This window comes from Tamandua tetradactyla, chromosome 9 (genome assembly GCF_023851605.1).
Source record: "Tamandua tetradactyla isolate mTamTet1 chromosome 9, mTamTet1.pri, whole genome shotgun sequence".
NCBI classification, from domain to species: domain Eukaryota; kingdom Metazoa; phylum Chordata; class Mammalia; order Pilosa; family Myrmecophagidae; genus Tamandua; species Tamandua tetradactyla.
Window position 1 is genome coordinate 80,962,171 of NC_135335.1, and position 25,200 is coordinate 80,987,370.

General features: G+C 42.1%; 1 protein-coding gene and 1 pseudogene across 8 annotated transcripts in view; both read right to left on the bottom strand.

The window, feature by feature from the left end:
* Positions 1-25,200, bottom strand: part of DROSHA (drosha ribonuclease III) — a 171,025-nt gene that overhangs the window by 53,097 nt on the left and 92,728 nt on the right. The window lies entirely within an intron of this gene.
* Positions 15,146-21,259, bottom strand: LOC143646356 (glutamyl-tRNA(Gln) amidotransferase subunit A, mitochondrial pseudogene; annotated as a pseudogene).

Genomic DNA, 25,200 nt, shown 5'->3' on the forward strand with positions numbered 1-25,200 from the left:
TTTAGATGAAATGGACGGGTTCCTGGAAAGACATGAACAACCAACTTTGACTCAAGAAGACATAGATGACCTCAACAAACCAATCACAGGTAAAGAAATTGAATTAGTCATTCAAAAACTTCCCAAAAAGAAAAGTCCAGGACCAGACGGCTTCACATGTGAATTCTTTCAAACATTCCAGAAAGAATTAGTACCAACTCTCCTCAAACTCTTCAAAAAAATCGAAGTGAAAGGAAAACTATCTAATTCATTCTATGAAGCCAACATCACCCTCATACTAAAACCAGGAAAAGATATTACAAAAAAAGAAAACTACAGACCAATCTCTCTAATGAATATAGATGCAAAAATCCTCAATAAAATTCTAGCAAATCGTATCCAACAACACATTAAAAGAATTATACATCATGACCAAGCAGGATTCATCCCAGGTATGCAAGGATGGTTCAACATAAGAAAATCAATTAATGTAATGCACCATATCAACAAATCAAAGCAGAAAAATCACATGATCATCTCAATTGATGCAGAGAAGGCATTTGACAAGATTCAACATCCTTTCCTGTTGAAAACACTTCAAAAGATAGGAATACAAGGGAACTTCCTTAAAATGATAGAGGGAATATATGAAAAACCCACAGCTAATATCATCCTCAATGGGGAAAAATTGAAAACTTTCCCCCTAAGATCAGGAACAAGACAAGGATGTCCACTATCACCACTATTATTCAACATCGTGTTGGAGGTTCTAGCCAGAGCAATTAGACAACAAAAAGAAATACAAGGCATCAAAATTGGAAAGGAAGAAGTAAAACTATCACTGTTTGCAGACGATATGATACTATACGTCGAAAACCTGGAAAAATCCACAACAATACTACTAGAGCTAATAAATGAGTACAGCAAAGTAGCAGGTTACAAGATCAATATTCAAAAATCTGTAGCATTTCTATACACTAGTAATGAACAAGCTGAGGGGGAAATCAAGAAACGAATCCCATTTATAATTGCAACCATAAGAATAAAATACCTAGGAATAAATTTAACTAAAGAGACAAAAAAACCTATACAAAGAAAACTACAAAAAACTGCTAAAAGAAATCACAGAAGACCTAAATAAATGGAAGGGCATACCGTGTTCATGGATTGGAAGACTAAATATAGTTAACATGTCAATCCTACCTAAATTGATTTACAGATTCAATGCAATACCAATCAAAATCCCAACAACTTATTTTTCAGAAATAGAAAAACCAATAAGCAAATTTATCTGGAAGGGCAGGGTGCCCCGAATTGCTAAAAACATCTTGAGGAAAAAAAACGAAACTGGAGGTCTCGCACTGCCTGACTTTAAGGCATATTATGAAGCCACAGTGGTCAAAACAGCTATTGGCATAAAGATAGATATATCGACCAATGGAATCGAATAGAGTGCTCAGATATAGACCCTCTCATCTATGGACATTTGATCTTTGATAAGGCAGTCAAGCCAACTCACCTGGGACAGAACAGTCTCTTCAATAAATGGTGCCTAGAGAACTGGATATCCATATGCAAAAGAATGAAAGAAGACCCATATCTCACGCCCTATACAAAAATTAACTCAAAATGGATCAAAGATCTAAACATTAGGTCTAAGACCATAAAACAGTTAGAGGAAAATGTAGGGAGATATCTTATGAAACTTAAAATTGGAGGCGGTTTTATGGACCTTAAACCTAAAGCAAAGCACTGAAGAAGGAAATAAATAAATGGGAGCTCCTCAAAATTAAACACTTTTGTGCATCAAAGAACTTCATCAAGAAAGCAGAAAGACAGCCTACACAACGGGAGACAATATTTGGAAATGACATACCAGATAAAGGTCTAGTATCCAGAATTTATAAAGAGATTGTTCAACTCAACAACAGAAAGACAGCCAACCCAATTACAAAATGGGAAAAAGACTTGAACAGACTCCTCTCAGAAGAGGAAATACAAATGGCCAAAAGGCACATGAAGAGATGCTCAATGTCCCTGGCCATTAGAGAAATGCAAATCAAAACCACAATGAGATATCATCTCACACCCACCAGAATGGCCATTATCAACAAAACAGAAAATGACAAGTGCTGGAGAGGATGCGGAGAAAGAGGCACACTTATCCACTGTTGGTGGGAATGTCAAATGGTGCAACCACTGTGGAAGGCAGTTTGGCAGTTCCTCAAAAAGCTGAATATAGAATTGCCATATGACCCAGCAATACCATTGCTGGATATCTACTCAAAGGACTTAAGGGCAAAGATACAAACAGACATTTGCACACCAATGTTTATAGCAGCGTTATTTACAATTGCAAAGAGATGGAAACAGCCAAAATGTCCATCAACAGACGAGTGGCTAAACAAACTGTGGTATATACATACGATGGAATATTATGCAGCTTTCAGACAGAATAAACTTATGAAGCATGTAATAACATGGATGGACCTAGAGAACATTATCCTGAGTGAGTCTAGCCAAAAACTAAAGGACAAATACTGTATGGTCCCACTGATGTGAACCGACATTCGAGAATAAACTTGGAATATGTCATTGGTAACAGAGTCCAGCAGGAGTTAGAAACAGGGTAAGATAATGGGTAATTGGAGTTGAAGGGATACAGACTGTGCAACAGGACTAGATACAAAAACTCAAAAATGGACAGCATAATAATACCTAATTGTAAAGTAATCATGTTAAAACACTGAATGAAGCTGCATCTGAGCTATAGGTTTTTTTTTTTTTGTCTGTCTGTTTGTTTTTTTTTTGAACTATTATTATTTTTATTTTTTTCTCTATATTAACATTCTATATCTTTTTCTGTTGTTTTGCTAGTTCTTCTTCTAAATCGATGCAAATGTACTAAGAAATGATGATCATGCATCTATGTGATGATGTTAAGAATTACTGATTGCATATGTAGAATGGAATGATTTCTAAATGTTGGGTTAATTTCTTTTTTTTTCTTTAATTAATAAAAAAAATGAGGGGGATTGAGAATGTTGATTACACACCTAAGTCAGGATAATGTGAGACATGGACTGTTGACTTTGGACACTATACATGATGCCCAATGGATGGAGGTGACTGAAGAATACACTGAATAGAAGCAGAACTGTGAACTGTATATATACATATGATCAAATATTGTGCTGCTACAGAAAGGAATGAAGTTGTGAGACTTGGGGGACATTATGTGGTGGAAAATAAGTCAAAAACAAAAGAACAAATATTGTATGTTGACATTTAGAAAATGCTTATAAAGAAAATAGGGGCCTACACTGCTAGCCCTTCTAATAGTCACATTTAGTGTGGAACTGTAATTATTTCTAGATTTGGAGAGGCTGTGCTATATATGTATAACCTGAACATGGGTTCCTGTGTGACATCTAAGACTCAGATGAAGAGTTCTGCAGGTCTGAAAGACAGTGCTGCCACATAAAACTGTTAAAAAAACTGGAAAAGAGATCAGCCTTCGACTAGAGATAAAAACAAAACTGATCCAGTCATGACTAAGGTAAATCCTATGATCCAGCTTGAGGAGTGAGGAGGACATTGTCTTCATTTTAGAACTTCACCTACTCTATGAAACCAAAGGAAAAGAGTTTATTTTGTCCAAAACTAAAATTTTCTGTAGCACATAATCTAACTCAATGAGTCTAGCTAGATCAATTAAACAACCCAAACACATGAAGCCCAGAATGGGAATGAGAGCTTGTAATTTTAGAGCTTAATGTAATGCCCAGATACAACCAAGAGTCTATTGAACAGATAATCAAAAAGTATTGACAAAGTCCCTTGAGGGGTGGGAGAAAACATATGGAACTATTAAGCTTTACCACCAGGGAAATTCCAGGTACTGCTCCCAAGTCAACAGGCCAGGTCCTTGATCTTAAGATGTACTCCTGCTTATTTATAGCAGAGAAGCTAAGCCTAACTATGGTTATGCCTAAGAGTTACTTTCAGATGACCTCTTTTTTTTTTTTTTTTTGCATGGGCAGGCACTGGGAATCGAACCCAGGTTTCCAGCATGGCTGGCCAAAGAGGACCTCTTTTATGCAAGTAAACTCATTACCCACCCTGCTATATGGGACACGACATCATCCAGGGGAGAAAATCTCCCTGACATCATGGATAAGACTCCCAGCCATAAGACTGGCCCTGGCACTGTGGGATCGATAATGACTTCCAGACTAAAAGAGGGGAAAGAATTTTAACAAAATAAGATACCAGTGACTGAGAGAGTTCAAATAGAGGTGAGAGGCTATTCTGGAGGATACTCTTATGCAAGCTTCAGCTAGATATTGCTATTTACCATGGTCTGAGAAACCCCCAAACAAAATCATTGCAGCCAATGCTAAAGAATACCTAGGGCTCAAATTAAGATTCTATAAAGTTTCCATGCAGTTAGGATTACTTCCCAGAAAGCTACAAATTCTTTATGTGTTCTTATGTCAAATAAGTCCTAAAATCTAGAGGGGCCAGTCTCTCCAGAATATCAACTAGTTTCATCCCTCTATCCCATCTTATTGACAACCCTTTCCAACATGAAAAGTTAGAATGGGCATAGCCCAAATACCCCTAAAGACTGCGTGAAAGATCAAAGGGAAGGTGGAGTTATAACAGAGAAGATAAGATTTACCAAATGAGTATGACTGCTGAATATTGATATTTCTATTACCCTTCAGTGTCTTCGACAAGCTAGAAGGACAAAACTAAAATTGTAGAACTGTAACCAATACCAACCTCTGAAATCTGTTACTTAACTAATTGTTGCGGTGTGCTCTGAAATGTATTGCTTTTTTGTATATACATTATTTTTTATAATAAAAAATAAAATGAAATCTATTGCTATTATTAAAAAAAAAAAAAAACAAGAGGGAGTTTAAAATAGTTTCAAACAGTCATTGGGAGAGTTTGTGACTAACAGACCAGCTCTACAAGAAATACCAAAGGCAGCACTACAGGAAGATAGGAAAAGACAGGAGAGAGAGGCCTGGACAATAGCATTAAAATGAAGATAATCAGTAAAGGTGAAAAGAGGGAAAAAAAAAGATACGACACACAAAATACAAAATGGTAAGAGAAAGCATTGCCTTTACAGTAATAACACTGACTGGATTAAGCTCCCCAATCAAAAGACATAGACTGGCATAGTGGATTAAAAACAGGACCCACCTATATGTTGTCTACAACAGACTTATTTTAGACCCAAGGACAAAAACATACTGAAAGTGAAAGGTTGGAAAAAGATATTTCCCACAAACAACAATCAGAAAAGAGCAGGAGAAGTGCTGCGTATATTTGTAACTGTCTCCTCTTATCTGCCTTAACATGCCCTGACATGTACCAACATCTCTTAATCTTGCAGGCCCTGCCAATCTAGTCCTCTGCCTAGCAACTCCTGAGCATATATCACACTAACCTTTCACCCCTTCTTCATTGGACCAGGCACACTCCCCATCTCTCTGCCCATTATATACTTACAGTACTTCACTTTTGTTTAACACACCCCCTAACCAATCCACATCCTACACGACACCATACCAGCTGCCCATCAAAGTTTCTCCACCTCCGTTAACTCCCCCTCACCCACCCTATATATTCCATGTGTTTCCTCCTGTCGGGAGTCTAACCTGTAAGCCTTGCCAGCTAGCTAGGTCCCGCGAGCCACCTATGCAATAAACTACTGCTATTATTCTCTAGTCTCGGTTTATTGTGCTTGCGCGCCCTCCAGACCTTCGGGCCCCGTGGTTTCGACTGACGCCGCTCTCCGGCCGAACCACATCCGAGGACGAGACCCCAGTGCGGTCGGGCTAGGCAAACCCGGACACCGCAATTGGCGCCCGAACAGGGACCCCTGAACAGGGACCCCGACGAGCCCCAAACCCTCAGTTGGATCTCTTCGTCTCCTCCTCTCCAGCCGCCGCTCGACAAGGTAAGGGCCCCCGCTCTCTCCGGCTGAGAGCCCCTCTAACCTTTCACTATTATCAATGAATTATTGGCTCTTGTTAATATCTCTCCTAGCGTTAGTGTGGGCGGCAATATTAGCACAAATCGTCCCTAAAGATTGGAGTCTAATAGAAAGAGTTTTGCTTGCCATAACGTTTCTCTGCGCTGTAGGGTGTATTACCCTGCTAGTTTTTCTCCCTTAATCGGAATAACTCAGCCCCCATCCTCCTTCGGCTCATTGCAACAACTTACCTCTTACCATGGGCAATCGCATTTCGGTGTGCCAGGCGCCCCAAGTCCGTGCACTGGCGGCCCTGTTAGACACCCATAAATGCAAGGTTTCAGTTCGCCAACTCCAAATTTATTGGGACCTCCTGCTCCCGTTCAACCCGTGGCTTACCACCTGCCACCTGTGGGACCCTGCCACCTATGACCAGCTTATAAATCGGGTCACCCAAAAAATGGAGCACGAAAACAAGCGTTTCCCCCCCGGGCTCCTGCCCATGCTTATTACCATCCGCTCCTGCCTACACGGCTCGCGGCCACCGTCCGATAGCGCCCCCCAAGAAGCCTTATCGGCAACAAACTCTGCTAATTCAGAGGAATCTCATAGTAACTCTGACCCGGACTCTGAATCCTTATTTGAGCAGCTGAATAATGAGCTCGAGCTCTGTCCTCCTAAACTTAACAATCTGGCGACAGAGCAAGATGGCGAACTTCCTCCTTCTTGTTCGAGCAAAGACAAAGAAAACAGGAAGTGCCTTTATCCCGCCCTTCCTAAAGATGGCGGTTTCGCGCCATCTTGCGAACCACTTCCTCCTTCTCCTTCAACCAAAAAGGGGAAGTGCCTCCCGACTGCCCCCCCTCCACAGAGGGAGGAGCCTTGTCCCCCATCTTGTGCTCTAGCCCCACCCTGCCCGCCATCTTGTGCTCCGGCCTCCCTGCCGCCATCTTATGCAGCGGACCACTCCCCGGGCCCATTATTTTGTGCCTCCGCCCCTCAATCGGCAGCGCCATTGTGGCCGCCCAGTGCTGGCGCATCCTGTGGCCCGGCTGTCCCTCAACCTATTCTGCCGCCACCGGTCGCTTGCTTTCCCATGAATGTCCAACCTACTCCCCAACGTCCGCTCCCGTGGTACCCCATTAATGCCAATGAAGTCAAACAGCTCCGCAAAGCGGTAAAGGAGGATGGATTTGCCAGTCCTTATGCTACCCACCTCTTAGATGAAATATCACAACAGCTGTGCACTCCTCATGACTGGACCTCATTAGCCCGGGCCATCCTTACCCCAGGTCAATATGTTGACTGGAAAGCGCATTTCAATTCAGAAGCCGAAAAGCAGGCTGTCCTCTCTCAAATGCATGGGCCCCCGGGCTTCCACCTCCCAGTCGAGGCTTATACTGGGACAGGCCAATACTCGCTTCCTGTGGTGTATGTACAGGCCCCCACCGGGTTTTGGCTTCAGTTAAGGGAAGTGGCCATGCGAGCCTTTCGATCCTGCTCAGCGGCCAAGCCAGAAAAATTTACCAAACTCACACAAGGGAAAGATGAGGACTTTGCCTCCTTCGTTTCGCGAGTTGCAGAAACCTGCGAACGAAAAGTGCTAGGTGAACAAGCACAAACCGCCCTCGCAAAGGAGCTTATTTTTGAAGGAGCTGGCCTTGCCTGTAAGCAGGCAATTTTACCCATCAAAGAAAAAACCATTCATGACTGGGTCCTCGCATGCAGCAACATAGACTCTAGTGCCGCCTCACTAGCCCAAGCCATTGCCACGGCCATGACCTTGACATCAGGCTGCTTCAGGTGCGGAAAAACGGGGCATTTTGCAAAAAACTGTACTACCCCTAGCCCGCCGCCTACCAAGCCACAGTGGCAGCAGCGCAAGCCCCCTACGCCCTGCCCCCGCTGCAACAAAGGCTACCACTGGGCTCGAGACTGCCGCTCTACTAACAAAGCGCAGCCTTTAAACTTGAAGGGGGGCATGTCTCAGCCCCGCCCCCAAGAGACACAAACCCGGGTCAAAACCGGCCCCAAGCCATAATGTGGACAATCCCTATAACACCCAACAAGCCTACCCGCGACATTAAAATAAACAATCGCTGGTACACAGGCACCGTTGATTCTGGGGCAGAAATCTCATGTCTGCCTACTCGCTTTATAGCCCAATGGAAAACAGAGGAGGGACCCTCCGTCATCGGAGCCACGGGCTCCACTCCCTCCCTGCGTGCCGCCTCTCCCATTAAATGGGAAGATAATGAAGGTCACTCCGGTACCTTCCGGCCCCTTTTTCTAAGCACCATTGACCAAATCTTGTGGGGGCGAGATATCCTAGCAGCCTCGGGGGCATATATTACCACACAGCCCCCTCAAGAATGCTTCCTAACCACCATTGGCCAAGCCCTCTGGGGACGAGCCATTGCCACAGACGCGGGGGCCAATATTACTAAACAGCCCCCCCAATAATTTGCGCCACTGCTCGCATAACACCTCCAGCACCCACTCCTCTCCAATGGGACACAGAGAAGCCCATCTGGGTGGAGCAGTGGCCTTTACCTTCCCATAAATTAGAAATACTCAAAACCCTCGTCATAAAGCAACTGGAAACTGGTCGTATCGAACCTTCCACCAGCCCCTACAATTCACTCGTTTTTGTCATTCACAAAAAAGCCACAAACAAATTTAGACTCCTTCATGACCTTAGGGAAATTAACAAGCACATATTGCCCATGGGCTCTCCGCAGCCTGGGCTACCACACCCAGTGGCTATCCCCTCACATCTACATGTAGCCACCATAGACATCAAAGACTGCTTCTTTTCCATCCCTCTGCATGAGGATGACCGACCAAAGTTTGCCTTTACCGTTCCTGCCCCCAACCACGCGGGGGCAGCCAAACGCTACCAGTGGAAAGTGCTTCCCCAAGGCATGCGCAATAGCCCTGCTATTTGCCAGGCTTATGTTGACACAGCCATAGCTTCCTTGCGCGACATGGCCTATTTTATCCATTATATGGATGACATTCTTATAGCCTCAGAGGAGCCTGAACAACTTACTCAGGTATTAAACGCACTAAAATCTAACCTCACTGCAATAGGTCTAAATGTGCAAACAGACAAAATCCAACTCCAACCCCCATTTTCTTTCTTGGGGTTTACAGTTGGTCAGCATGTAACTCCTGCAACACCAAAATTAGCCATACCAGAACGAGTTTCCCTCACTGAGTTGCAACAACTCTGCGGGCAAATCAATTGGCTCCGCTCGGCCATACCAATCACCACAGCCGAGCTGCAACCTTTGTTTAAACTCTTGCAAACCAAAGCCAAGCCCCCAGAGGCCGTTACTCGTTCCATCCGGCTAGATTCTGGGGCAAAGCAAGCCATTCAAACCGTCAACGAGCTTTTGGGAGAATGTCAGCTTCACAGATACCAACCTGACCTCCCTCTAAAGGCATTTGTCCTTGACACTTACCTCACCCCTACAGGGGTGCTCTGGCAAGAAGGCCCCTTAATATGGGCCCACCCCGCCAAAGGTAAACTCAGAAAAATCTGCCCTGCTGTCCACTTGTGGATCAGCCTCGCTATGGACCTAGTCTATTTGGCTATTCACCTCGTTGGCCGCCAACCTGACACAATAGTCTGGCCACTCAACGCCAAAAGCACCCGGCTCCTCATACAAAACAACGCGGAAATGCAGGTGCTGCTAGAAATGTTCTCGGGGGAATTTGATAACCACCTCCCCCATCACAAACTGTTGCAAGGCATCACCCATTCACCCCTGCAGTGTCCATACCACCCGTTCCCTTCATCCTCCCCATTCCCAAACTCCACTACCATCTTCACAGATGCCTCCAAAACAAAATTTGCACTTGTAGTCTATCATCCCCGACAAAAGGAGCCCGAATGCTTCACTCATACTCACCAATTCTCAGTACAAGTGGGAGAAATCCTCGCAATAGAACTAGCATTCCGGCAGTACCCGCGCCAGCCAATTAATCTTTTCACCGATAGTTTATACTCCTTCCAACTTTGCAAAATCCTTGCGCTGGCCACCTTCTTTCCAGATACTAATCTAGCTATTGACAATGCCATCTTCAGACTACAATGCCTACTAGAGCGCCGTCAGGCACCCTGGTTCATTGCGCACATCCGCAACCATTCCGGCCTCCCCGGACCACTTGCGGCTGGCAATGAAACAGCTGATAGAGCAGTCTCTGTCTCAGCTGCCAGCACACTCAGTGATTCCATTAATGCAGCCAAACAACTCCACTCCAGGTTTCACTTTTCAGCCAACTCCCTACATCACCTTTGCGGTCTGCCCAAAGAAACCTGTAAACACATAGTTCGCAGCTGCGCCACTTGCGCGCCCTTTGCGCCACTTGGACCCCTATAGCCACAAGGAGTCAATCCTCGTGGCCTCAAACCCAATGCTAGATGGCAAATGGATGTTACCCATATCTCTTCATTCGGGCGACTTAAATATCTGCATGTCATTATAGACACCTATTCAGGCATGTGCCATGCTGTCCCCCTGCCGGGAGAAACTGCCAAACATTGCATCAAGGCACTTCGCCAGGGAATTCTCTTTATGGGAATTCCACGGGACTTAAAAACAGACAATGGCCCCGCCTACTGCAGTGCCTCCTTCGCAGCCTTCCTGCGCCTCTATAACATCACCCACCACTTTGGAATCCCTTATAACCCACAAGGACAGGCTATGGTAGAATCTTTAAATCGCAGGCTAAAAATACAAATTGAAAAGGAAAGGGATAATCTCCCCCAGGCCTCACCAGGCGACCTTGTCACAGCTGCCCTAATACACCTCAACTTACTCACATTTGATAAAGAAGGACTATCTCCCCTGCATAAACACTGGGGACCTTCATACAGGCCTTCCCTGGTCCCTTCAGTTCACTGGCGTGACCCGGCCACCAATACATGGCAAGGGCCCGCCCCTCTCCTTGCCCAGGGGCAAGGCTTTGCTTGTGTCTTTCCAGAAAATGAATCCCAGCCAATCTGGATCCCCGGAAGAAACATCCGTCCGGCCACGGCGACCAAGCAGACGCCACCGACGCAGAATGCGAGCCCTGAAGAAGAAGTTGGAGAAAATGCACCTTGAACAGACCTCAGAAAAGAAAAATTCACAACCGTCACTGCCACCACCGACCACCAGACGCCTACGCCGGCGGGCGAGGTGCCTGGTATAGCAACTGACATAAGCAGCCCTTGAGAAAGACAGTACAGAAAACAGCCCTCGAGCTCAAAAAAGACAGCTCTTCAGCCTCTATAACGAGGCTCGAGAACGTTGTGGTAACCCTTCCCCTAGCTTAAAGCAAATTTTCCTAATAATGCTCACGCTTCTCTCCACAGCCCCTACAGCATCGGCCAGAGAGGTGTGGGCTGCTGTTCAGCACCCCCCCGGGATCCTTTTCATCACCCCGGACAGCCCCCTTTTCCCTTCGCTTCAAGTCAGCAATTGCTCCCTTCAGCTCCCTTGCAATGCTTTCTTTCAACCATCTCAAGCACCCCTAAACCTCTCTCTGCGCCACCCACCTAAAGAAGCTCTTGTTTTCGACCTCTCACAGCTGTTTAATCAGACTACGCATACCTGCAACTCTGAATACCCAAATTGTCTATTCATTCATAACCAAACTATCGTTGATGTTGTAGGATTCAATAATAAAAAAATCTCCGCCTATTGGCTAACAGGTGCTTGGTGGTTCCCCGGCATCACCCCTGACACCCCTCATCACGTCCCAAACGTCATTCCGCCGGACCCCCCCTGCACCCGAACCCCATGGAAGAAGGGGTCCGCAAGCTTTAATCGCTTTGCGTGGTCGCCCTGCCGCCCACCTATCTATCCCCTCCAGAACATATCTTATTCGATTTATGCTAATGGGTACGGTAATTTTGGTAACCATCTCTCTGCGTTAATTCGCCATTACCTGTGCGGAAAATACTCCTGCCTTTATCTTAACCCCCTTCTTAGCCTCCTTCCAATCTCCATCGGTTTAGCCTCCTGCCCCAAGCCCATCAAACAAAGATCCTTGCCCTTCGACAGAAGCTACACGACAGAAAACTTCACTGTCTCCGAGAGTATTACTGTCCAAGCCTTTGTCTTTGTTAACCCTCCCTTCTTCCTTTTGCTCTGTAACAGCACGTCCGACTTTGGAAATTGCATGCTTTCCAATTTTCTTAATACATCTTATCAATATGCCTTTATAGTCTTACAGCCTGGGCTAATGTGGATCCCGCTGAATACCTCCACCTGGGTTGCCCCGCAACTTCCTTACTCCATCAAGGCCGAGAATCTACCCTCAATCTCCCGACGCAAGAGGGACTTAGGCATCTCCGCCGCGATCGCCGCAGCCATTGTTGCTTCCGTGGCCGCCGCTGCCACAGCTGCCGTCGCCCTCACCCAGACATCTACCACCACTGACGTCATCAACAACCTCACCCAGACCGCTGCGGGAACCCTAAGAACTCAAGACAACATAAACCTTCTTATGCATTGCGCCGTCTTTAATCTACAGCAACAAATTGACTTACTAGCCCTAGATATTGAAGCCTTATATGAAGTAGCTTCCTCTACTTGTGATGGACGATACCCATTTTCCCGTCTCTGTGTTACCCCTGTTCTTGTTAATACCTCCCGACCCCGCCTAACCTTACGTGATTGGATATTCACTGCCTATAACGACTCCTTCTGGAACTATACTCACAATCTCCAAGCACAAATCTTAGCCATGGAAAACATAGTAGTCCCAAAAATATCTGCCTCTATCCTTACTGACCTCCTACACAAATTCACCTCCTTCTTCCGGCCCTCTAACCTTCTCTTCTATGGAATACTACTACTCATTCTAATAATTACCCTCTTCCTATTTAAATGCTTATGTACAAAAATTTCTCAACACAAGCAACAAACTAAACTTCTTGCTCTGGCAGCCCTTGAACTTCAAAACCCCTTCGCGGACGCAGGTCATCGCCAACAGGCACAGGTATGGTTAGCAAGTGTGGCCCACCCTGAGGACTGATCACCCTTTGGGAGCGTGGCTGGCACAATACTAGTTAATCCGCGTGAGCCCCTCGGGAGCCTTGCAGACCAGCCTTGCCATTGACCAAATTACGTCCCCTTCTCTCCTCTCTTAAATTAAACAAAAAGGAGGAATTGCTGCGTATATTTGTAACTGTTTCCTCTTATCTGCCTTAACATGCCCTGACATGTCCCAACATCTCTTAATCTTGCAGGCCCTGCCAATCTAGTCCTCTGCCTAGCAACTCCTGAGCATATATCACACTAACCTTTCACCCCTTCTTCATTGGACCAGGCACACTCCCCATCTCTCCGCCCATTATATACTTACAGTACTTCACTTTTGTTTAACACACCCCCTAACCAATCCACATCCTACATGACACCATACCAGCTGCCCATCAAAGTTTCTCCACCTCCGTTAACTCCCCCTCACCCACCCTATATATTCCATGTGTTTCCTCCTGTCGGGAGCCTAACCTGTAAGCCTTGCCAGCCAGCTAGGTCCCGTGAGCCACCTATGCAATAAACTACTGCTATTATTCTCTAGTCTCGGTTTATTGTGCTCGCGCGCCCTCCAGACCTTCGAGCCCCGTGGTTTCGACTGACGCCGCTCTCCGGCCGAACCACACCCGAGGACGAGACCCCAGTGCGGTTGGGCTAGGCAAACCCGGACACCGCAGAGAAGCTATCCTAACATCTGATAAATTAAACCTTAAATGTAAAACAATTAAAAGAGACAAAGAAGGACACTATATATTAATAAAAGGAATAATTCATCAAGAAGACAATTAAAGACAATTAACAATTGTAAATATTTATGCACCATGACAGAGTGCCCCAAAATACATGAGGCAAACACTGACAACACTGGAGAAGGAGACACCTCTACAATAATAGTTGGAGACCTCAATGCACCGCTTTTATCAATGGATAGAACATCTAGACAGGGGATCACTTAGGAAACAGAGATTCTGAATAATAAAACAAATTAACTAGACTTAACAGATATTTACAAAAACTTACATCCCACAACAGCAGGATATGCATTTTTCTCAAATACTCACGGATCATTCTCAAGGATAGACCATATGCTAGGTGACAAAGCAAGTCTCAATAAATTTTAAAAGACTGAAATTATACAGAACATTTTTCTTGGATCATAATGGAACAAAGTTGGAAATCAATAATAGGCAAAGGGCCAGAAAATTCACAAATATATGGGGCTAAAAAACACACTCTTAAACAACCAGTGGGTCAAGGAAGAAATCATAAGAAAAATCAATAAATTTCTCCAGGTGAATGAAAAAGAAAACACAACAAAACTTATGAGATGCAACAAAGGCAGTGCTGCAAGGGAAATCTATTACCCTAAATGCTTATATTAAGAAAGAAGAGCAAAAATCAAGGAATTAACTGGTCACCTGTAAGAAATAAAGAACAGAAAACTAACCCCAAAGCAAACAGAAGAAAGAAATAACAAAGATTAGAGCAGAAATAAATGAAATTGAAAATATGAAAGCAAACAAGAAAATCAACAAAATCCAAAAGCTGGCTCTTTGAGAAAATCAATAAAATCAGTGGAAGCTTAGCTAGGCTGACAAAAATTTTAAAAGAGTGGATGCAAATAGGGGACATAACCAATGACCCCACAGAAATAAAGGAGATAGTGAGAAGATACTACGAGCAACTATGGGTAATAAACTAGACAACATAGATCAAGTGAACAACTTCTTAGAAAAGCATGAACAACCAACATTAACACAAGAAGAAATAGATGACCTCAACACACCAATCTATTTCTTTGAGAAAAAATTAGATGAACTCAACAAATACAGAGATGGAATCACATCATCAAGAAGCTTCTAGAAAAGGAAAGTCCAGGACCAGATGGCTTCACCTGTGAATTTTACCAAGTATTCAAGACAGAATTAATACCAATCCTGCTCAAAGTCTTCAAAAAAACTGAAGAGGAGGGAAAGCTATCTAACTCATTCTACGAAGCCAACATCACCCTAAAACCTAAGCCAGGTGAAGGTAGTACCAGAAAGAAAACTAAAGATCAACCTCATTAATAAATGTAGATGTAAAAATCCTCAAAAAAAAAAAAAAAAAAAAAAAAAAAACTTGCAAATCAAATCCAGCAGCATATTAAAAGAATCATACACATGACAAAGTGGGATTTATTCTACTTAAGCAAGGCTGGATCAACAAAAGAAAATCAATTAATGTAATACACCGCATCAATAAATTAAAGCAGAAAATTCACATGATTATCTTGATCACTACTGAAATAGTATCTCACAAAATTCAACTATCTTTCTTGATGAAAACATTTCAAAGGACAGGAACAAAAGGTAATCTCTTCAACATGAAGAAGGCATGTATGAAAAACCTACAACTGACATCATCCTCAATGAGGAAAGACTGAACGCCTTCCCTCTAAGATCAGAATAAGACAAGGATGTCCACTATCATATTATTCAACATTGTGCTAGATGTTCGAGCCAGAGCAATTAGACAACATAAAGAAATAAAAGACATCCAAATTGGAAAGAAAGTAGTAAAACTCTATTTGCAGATGACATGATACTATACACTGAAAATCTTAAGAAATCCATAGCAAAGCTACCAGAGCTAAAAAATTGAGTACAGCAAAGTGGCAGTGTATAGGATAAACACCCAACAATCAGTAATGTTTCTGTACACTAGTAATGAGCAATCTGAGGAGGAAATCAAGAACAAAATTCCATTTAAAAGAACCAAAAGAATCAAATATTTAAGAATGTATTTGACTACGGACATAAAAGATCTATACATAGAAAACTACAAGAAAATGTTAAAAGGAATCATCAAAGGCCTAAATAAATGCAAAGGCATATCATGTTCATGGACTGGATAATGTCAATTCTACCCAAATTGATTTAAAAATTCAATGCAATACCTATTAAAATCACAACATCTTACTTTGCAGAAATAGAAAAAACAATAACCAAATTTACTTGGAAGGACAGGGTGCCCAGAATAGCTAAAAATATCTTGAGAACGAAAAATGAAGAGGTTTTGCACCATCTGACTTTAAAGCATATTACAAAGCTACAATGGTGAATACAGCATGGAACTGGCATAAAGAGAGCTATACTGGCCATTAATTGAATTAAGTGTTCAGAAATACACCCTCTCATCAACAGACAACTTAAGGCGGTCAAGCCAACCCAACTGGGCAGAGAAGCCTCTTCAATAAACGGTGTTTGGAGAACTGGATATCCATATAGAAAACAATGAAAGAGGATGCATATCTCACACCCTATAAAAAAATCAACTTAAAATGGATCAAAGACCTAAACATTAGAGCTAATACCATAAAACTTTTAGAAGAAAATATAGGGAAATATCTTACAAATTTTGTGTTAGGTGGTGGTTTCCTAGACCTTACACCCAAAGCATGGGTAATGAAAAAAGAAATGGATAAGTGGGATCCTCAAAATTAAACATTTTTTTTTCTAGAGGATAAATGCTTTAATAAATCATTTAAATTTGCATGATATTTTTATCACTACTGTTTTAGTAGAGAAATGGAAGCTATGCTTTCATTTTTAAAGACTGCTGAACAATCATCCATTAGTTCTTGAAGTTGAATAACAGGAAACTGTACTTGTCTTTCAAACCATTTGGCTATTGTCAGAAGCTGTTGGTCACAAAATGCACGTCCAATAAACTGTAGCCCTATTGGCAATCCTTGGCTTGAAAGAGCCACAGGGATGCTCACTGCTGGCAATCCTGCCATATTTGCAGACTGTGTAAAAATATCATCCTGGGCACTTCGGGTTCTGTTGTCTTCTTTGATGAACTCTAAGTATGATACCACCTCACTTAAGGTAGTAGGAGTTAGCAAGACATCCACTCCTGAGTTAAAAACATTCACAATATCGTTGGCAATGAGCCGCCTCACTTTCTGTGCTTTGATGAAATAATTCTCATAGTTCTCTTTTAATAAGAAAAAGTTTCCTGAGAGAATTCTTCCCCTCACCACATCATTGAACCCCTCTCGTCTGGTTGCTGCATACATGGCTTCAGTAGACACATTAACATCACACCTGTGACCATATTCTAGTCCATCAAATCTTGCCATATTTGATGCCACTTCCGATGTACATAATACATGGTAGCAGACAATTGAATAACTGGTGTGGGGCAAGGACACTTCAATTACTTTAGCACCCTCAGACTCAAAGAGGTCAGCAGCCTTACACCAAAGAGATCGTACTTCATTTGATAATTCTGGGACAAGATATTCCTTTGGAATTCCAATACATAGCTTGCTCACATCTGTCAAATTGGAAAGCATAAATGGTGTAACTGGGTCTTATATTGTAGTAGAATCTTTGGGGTCATGTCCAGCCAGTACACCCAACACAATTGCTGCATCATTCACACATCTCGTTAAGATTCCTGGCACATCCATTGAATTAACCAAGGGAATGAGACCATGACGGGATATTAGTCCATAACTTGGTTTTAAGCCAACAAGCCCACAATGGGCAGCTGGATTTCTGGTTGATCCTCCTGTATCTGATCCTAATGCCGCAAAGCATGTGAATGCTGATATGGCAGCTGCACTACCGCCCGAACTTCCTCCAGTTATTAACCAATGTGAATCTTCATGCTCCTCATGATGCTTCTGCTTTATCTTTTCTCTATATTGCCTGGAGTAACTCCAAGGGTTTTTAACTGGTCCAAATACACCATCTGTGCTTCCAGATCCCATAGCAAACTCATCTAAATTTGTTTTTCCCATAAGTAGAGCTCCCTGATCCAACAACTTCTGAACTACTGTAGCATTATAAGGTGGCACATAACCTTTCAGCATGTTTGATGCACATGTTGTCTCAATGCCAAATGTGCTAAAGTTGTCTTTTGCCGCAACAGGAATTCCATCTAAATCTCCAAGTGACTGACCTTTCTCATATCTTTTTTCTGATTCTTCAGCTTGCTTTAAGGCCCCCTCTTCTGATACAGTAATGTAAGCATTTAGAAATTTGGTCTTCTTGATAAGGGAGAGACATTTTTGACAGAGCTCTGTTGGGGTAATTTGGCCTTGTTTCAGTGCTGCAGAAACTTCTTGGAGGGTCCGGCCCAGCACGGTCTTTAGGCTCAGCCAGCCACTACAGGGACCAGGTGACTAGGAGAAAAAAAAAGGACAATGCTGCTACCACTACATGGGCGCAGCCATCTTTGATCATCACTCAAAATTAAACATTTTGTGCATCAAAGAAATCTGTTAGGAAAGTAAAATGACAGCCTGTGCAAAGGGAGACAACATGCAGAAACCACATACCAAATAAGGGTTTAATATCCCAAATATATAAAGAGATTCTATATCTCAACAACAAAAACACCAACAGCTCAATAAAAAATGGGAAAAAGACATGAATAGACTTTTCAGAAGAGGAAATACAAATGGCTAAAAGGCATACAAAAAGATGTGCAGCTTCACTGGGCTATTAGAGAAATGCAAATCAAAACCACAAGGAGATATCTCATATCCACTAGAATGGACATTATTGAAAAAAAATAGAAAACTACAATTGCTGGAGAGGATGTGGAGAAAAATGCACAAATGCACACTTATTCACTGTTTGTGGGAATGCAGAATGATGCAACCTCTTTGGAAAGCAGTTCAGCAGTTCCTCAGAAAGCTAAGTATAGAACTGCCATATGATCCAGCAATCCCATCACTAGGTATATAGTCAGAGAAACTGAAGGTAAGGACACAAACGGACATTTGCACACCAATGTTTACAGTAGCATTATTCACGATTGCCAAGGGATGGAAACAGCCCAAATGTCCATCAATGGATGAGTAGCTAAACCAATGGAATACTACAGAGCTGTAACACAGAATAAAGTTATGAAGCATGTAACAATGTGGATGATCCTTGAGGACATTGTGTTGAGTGAAATTAGCCAGAAGCAAAAGGATAAATACTGCATGGTCTCACTAATATGGACTAATATCAGTGTGCGAACTTTGAGCATTGAAGTTAAGAATACAGGTTACACCACTAGGTCTCTAGTGGTGGAGACAAAACTGAACAGAGTAGGCAAAGGAAATAATGAGCTCTATCAAGTTGTATATGAAAATAACCTTTGTGCTTGCTTCAGGGCTAACTGCTGAAACAGAAGATATGGGGCTGGGGGATGTACTAGGGGAGGAATAAACAGAAAGCATTAAAGAGGAAAGGAGGACACAATGAGCTCCTGGGACTAGAGCAAGAAAGACCAGAAACAGGCCTAGAGCATAAACTGGCCTCTCTGACTCCAGGGACCTCCTTAAATATCTCTGACAATGACTCACATTGGGCTGTTTTGAAAGTATTATGTCCTCCAGAAAAGCCATGTCTGTATCCTGATTCAATCTTGTGGGAGCGGGCATTTCTTTTAATCCCTGTTCAGCACCACAGGTTGGACACCCAGTTAGATTATCTTCATGTCGTTGTGATACACCCACTTGTGACCTTTGATTAGATTGAGATGTAACTCTACCCATCCCAGGTGGGTCTTGATTAGTTTACTGGAATACTTTAAAAGAGGAAACACTTTGGAGAGAGAGAGAGAAATGAGAGAGCAAGCCAGAACCTGGAGAGAGCCAGAGAGCCAAGCGGAGCCAAGAGACGAAAGCCAGTCCCAGAGAAGCAAAGTGAGGAACACCACAGGAACAGAAGCTGAAAGCAATGGAGCCCAGAAGTAAGGGACCAGTGTGCATTCCCAGCTGAAAGATGTGTTGCAGACATATAAGCCTTCCTTGAATTAACGCATCTTTCCCTGGATGCCTTAGTTTGGACATTTCCACAGACTTAGAACTGGAAACTTATAACTTATTAAGAAATTCCCCCTTTAAAAAGCCATTCCAGCTCTGGCACATCACATTCCAGCAGCTTTTGCAAACTGTAACACTCATCTTCTCAAAAAATTTAATAGTTGACTAGCAAGTCTATACCTGTCTGGCTTTCAAGGATGCTCTTTATCTAATCCCACTGTATACCTCATATTATCTACTTTCAACAGCAAAATTCAACCCCTTCTTCCTTCTATGTTACCTCTCCCTAATTCTGCTCACTCTTCAACACTAGCTTAGGGGCAGCTGCAAAGCCTGTCCTAACTACTAAGATCTCAGAGATGATGGTAAACTCCCAGCTCACATATCCACAAGACTTAAATGTCTAGCACCTAATTTATGACAAAATTATATGTTATCTTATACATTCTCTGTTCTAGGTGTACTGGTTTTGTTTCCATATCTAAACTCTCTCTAAAGTTGCAGTATATAGAAGAAAATTTTTAAAATTTTTGCACATTAGAAAATCTTGGCAACAAATTAAATGAACTGGGAAATGAGGATTCAATTTTATATCATTTCACATATCTCATCACTTTATTCTTTTACTATTATTCCTCCACATATTGGAATTCTGAAAGAAAAATAAATGCTATAGGTGAAGACTGAAAAGATGAGAACAATAAAGACATGATTCTGAACTTTTATTTCATTTATAGCTTTTATGTGAAAAAGGCACTCTGGTAAGTAGTTCATAGCCAATAATAGAAAGTAGAAAAAAAGAAAAACATTCAATTTATGGCTATGCTGAAGAATTTCTAAGCTAATAGTTTACTAAAATGAGTATTAAGACCCTAAAATACATTTTTCTTATTCTTCTAAAATGTATACTAGATTTTAAAAGACATTTTATTTTTGATCGCTATTCCACTAGCCAATACTACTAAAGAATCCTACAGTAGAACATAAAGCATTACCTTAGATAAAGAAGCCTTTTACTTCCCCGGAAAATGGAAGAGCAGGGAGTTACAGAACTAACTCTTACTCTAAAAACAGCTAGTAGACAGGCAGAATTTGTAAGAAACGACTGTTCTGGTGTTCTGGAGGTCATGGGAGCACTGTACAGCATACAGGGAAGAGTGGGATGAAGAGACTGAAAAACTGTAATAAAAAAATATGAGTAACTCACAGCTAATGCCTTTACCACACCCTCAAAGCAAGCTACCTCGGGTCCAGTCCCTGGCTGACTGCTGTGAACAGAGAGGGATATGGAAGCTTTCCTTCTCAAGAATGGAGTGGTGAGGGTAGGGAATGGCCAAGTCCTGACAATGGCTTTTGATCAGTGAATTTAGCTCTCTGGATCCCTGCTCTGAACTATGGTTTTAGCCTGACCTGGACAGGAAATGCCATAACCATTGTTTCAACCCTGCCCCCAACAGGGGCAAAGGCAGTGGAGGTTTAAAGACACACTTGCCACCAAGGGCTTGGGGAACAGTTTTCTGAAGAGCATTATCTACTGGGAAGACCAGGAAAGTGCAGTCTTTGGAGGCCAACAAAAAGACTTTCTGGTCATCTTTCCAGACCCTCTTCTTAGGGCCCTCTGGAATAGATCTGTGCACACATTATAAGTCTCTGGTACTGCTTTGGTTAGGAAATACTGACTTGAAAAAGCCCCCTCCAGGGTGAATCTCCTCCTGAATTTGCCCTCCAGGCAAAGGCAACTGAAGACAAGGAAAGGAAAAAAACAAATAAAAAACTGTAAAGGTGAAGATGGCAGCACAGGGAGGTGTGGAATTTAGTTAGTCCTCTAAAACAGCTAGTAAATAGTCAGGAAGCATCTGGAACAACTGTTTGAGGGACATCCGTGACTCATGTACTGATGATGAGTCTGATGTACACTGATGTACGCTGGTCTGGAACAGGGGAAGGGCTGAGATCCCAGTGCAGAACTGTAAAGTCTCCAAACTGCAAAGGCTGGCACTCCTCCCCCAGTAGCACAGCAGGCTGTGTTGGATACACTTCCCCATGGGAAAAGGAGGCAGTCTCTACTATGAATAAGGGAAGGTAGCTCAACCAAGCTCCAACTGCAGTTTTTTTTGTTCTTAAAAAATATCTTTGTTGGCACATCTTCACATACACAGTACATATAAGGTGTACAATCAATTGCTCACAGTATCATCACATAGTTGTGTATTTGTCACATGATCATTTTTTAGAACATCTGCATTAATCCAGAAAAAGAAATAAAAAGAAAAAAGAAAAAACTTATACATCCCATATTCCTTACCCCTTCCTCTCATTGACCACTAGTATTTCTACCCGAATTTTTTTAACCCCTTACCGCCCCCTATTATTCATCTATTTAATTTTCCTTATTTCTTTTTTACTTATCTGCCGATCTGGATAAAAGGAGTGTCAGACATAAGGCTTTAACAATCACACTGTCACATTGTAAAAGTTATAGCTTCATACAATTATCTTCAAGAATTAAGGCTACCAGAACACAACTCAACAGTTTTAAGTACTTCTCTCCAGCTACTCCAATACATCATAAACTAAAAAGGGATATCTATATAATGCATAAGAATAACCTCCAGGGTTACCTCTCAATTCTGCGTGTGAAATCTCTCCACCACTGAAACCTTATTTTGTCTCATTTTTCTCTTCCCCCTTCTGGTCAACAAGGCTTTCTCAATTCCATGATGCCAGGTCCTGGCTCATTCTGGGAGTTCAGTCCCACGTTGCCAGGGAAATTTACAACCCTGGGAGTCATGTCCCACACAGTGGGAAGGGCAGTGAGCTCATCTGCTGAGCTGGCTTAGAGAGAGAGGTCACATCTGAACAACAAAAGAGGTTCTCTGGGGCTGATTCTTAGGCATAGTTTTAAGTAGCCTTAGCCTATTCTTTGCAGGAATAAGTTTCATAAGAGCAAAACCCAAGATTGAAGGCTCAGTCTACTTATTTGTTATTGCCACTGCTTGAGAATATCAGAAATTCTCCAAAAAGGGAGGTTCAATATTTCCTCCTTTCTTCCCAGCCCCATAAAGGGACATTACAAATACTTTATTCACTGCCCAAATTACTCTGGGATATATGAGAGCATTACACTAACCTGGACAAACCAACAAGATCTCACACTCTATACAAGATTCCATGTACTTATAGTGTTCAGCTAAAACTGACCATACAAGTTAAATTAGGTAATGCGGTACCCAAAATATAAATTTTCCACCAAATAAACATCTCTCCCCTTGGTCTCCCACAGGAATTAAAGTTTTTAAATATGGACGATATCATCCTTTATACTATATCCTGATTTACCTTAGCCCTATCCAGATCAGCTTACTTCATATCTCTATAGTTGAGGTCTGATCCCTTCTTGAACTTTTTAAACAGTTCCAGTACAGGGTTATGCTGACTTTCATAGCTTCAGAGCTCTAACTCTGAGTCTAGTTGTCACATAAATAACGAGTTTCTGGGAATGACCAGGTTAGAGAGAAATAGCTTATTATCTCTAATTTAGAAACAGTAGTTACAACTCCTGAGTATATGTGAATGCTGCTGTAAGAGCTTACAATCTAGGACCCTTTACAATAGGACCCAACCTGATAAGCCGTGCTCTTGACTTCAGTTCACCAAGTTTTTATATTATAGTTAGTCCATGTGAGTGAGGCATGATAATATTTGTATTTTTGTTTCTGACAATTCATACAACATATAGTCCTTAAGTTTCATTCACTTAGCTGCATGCCTCACAACTTCATTCTTTCTTGTGGTCACTCAGTAGTCCATTTTCTTTTACATCAAAGCTCTCCCTTTCATTTTTATTCCTCAGCTGTTGTACCTTTAGGCCACATCCATCCATTGTCTATCACCATAAACACCACTGTGCAAACGTCCATTCATTTCCCTGCTCCCAGTTCTTCCAGATATATACTGAGCAACTGGGTTTCAAGATCATATGGCAACCACCCCTAGCCTCCTGTGAAACCACCATATTGCCTCCAAGGGGCTACACCTCTCAGTTTCTCTACAAACAGTGAACAGGTAAATCTTTTTTCTGCCTTTTCTCCAGCACTGGTTTCTCTCTGTTCAATTTTAAACAGTTTTATTCACACATCATACAATCCAACCTAAGTATAAAGACATGGCTTCACCACCATAATCTATATGAAGACCTTTCCTTTTTCCAGTTGCGGTTTTAATTATCAAATTTGGACTGCGGAACAAAAGATCTAAGCATAAATAAACCCAGAACAACCTGGAAAGGAATCCTGAGGTCTCTCCCAGTACAGAAGAGGTGGGTGTATCAGGGGTGGGGGAAAAATGGCAGCTTTTGGAGTCGGCTGAGTTCAGAAGTACTGGAAAAGGGCTGTGGCTCAAGAAAAGGGGCATACAGAGGCAGAACCAACTCTGGCTCTTGACTGGTAATCCTTGGGGGCTGAGGACTGGTTTTAAAATGGGATTTTTAAAAATAATTATTCTAAATAGTTCATCAGAGAAAGGCTCAGGCATTTTTAATTTTCAGCACTCAACCAGGGAAGAGCAGAGTTAAGATAGGTCTGGGAGACAAAGTAACTGGTCAGCATAAATCTTTCACGGTGTGACTGTGTGATTTTGAAAATCTTGTGACTGATACGCCCTTTATCCAGCATATGGACATTTGAGTAATAAAATAAAGACAAAAAATTAAAAATTGGGGGAAAAATGGTATGGGATGTTTTGGATGTTCTTTTTTATTTTTATTTTTTGGAGTAATCAAAATGTTCAAAAATTGTGGTGATGAATGAACAACTATATGATGATACTGTGAACCACTGATTATACACTGTGGATGAAATGTATGTGAATATAGTTCAACAAAATTGCATTAAAAAAACTACAGAGGCAAAACAAAACAAACAGAACAAATCAGGATCCCTGGAGAAGGAACAGAGGAAAGGAAGCTTTTTCCTGGTGGAAACTACACAAACAGAGCAATCTTAAAAACTGTACTGCACACCCAAAGAATCATACTGCACACCCAAAGAATCAGATGTAGAAGAGTTGAAAAAATCCCATCAATTAAACACAGACAATTCAAAAGGTCTAGAAGTTGAATCAAGCATCAAAGACGAGGCTCAACACAAACCAATCAATAGCAAACCCTCAACAAGAAAGAGAAACTGACCTTTCCAGTAAACTCATCAAGATAAACCAATGCCTAGACATCAGCAAAAAACTACAAACCATATTAAGAAGGAAGAAGACATGGTCCAATCAAGGCAACAAATTTATACTTTAAAGGAGACACAGGATTTGAGAGAGCTAATCAAAGATGTTCAAACAAATCTCTTAAATCAACAAGGAGATGAAGG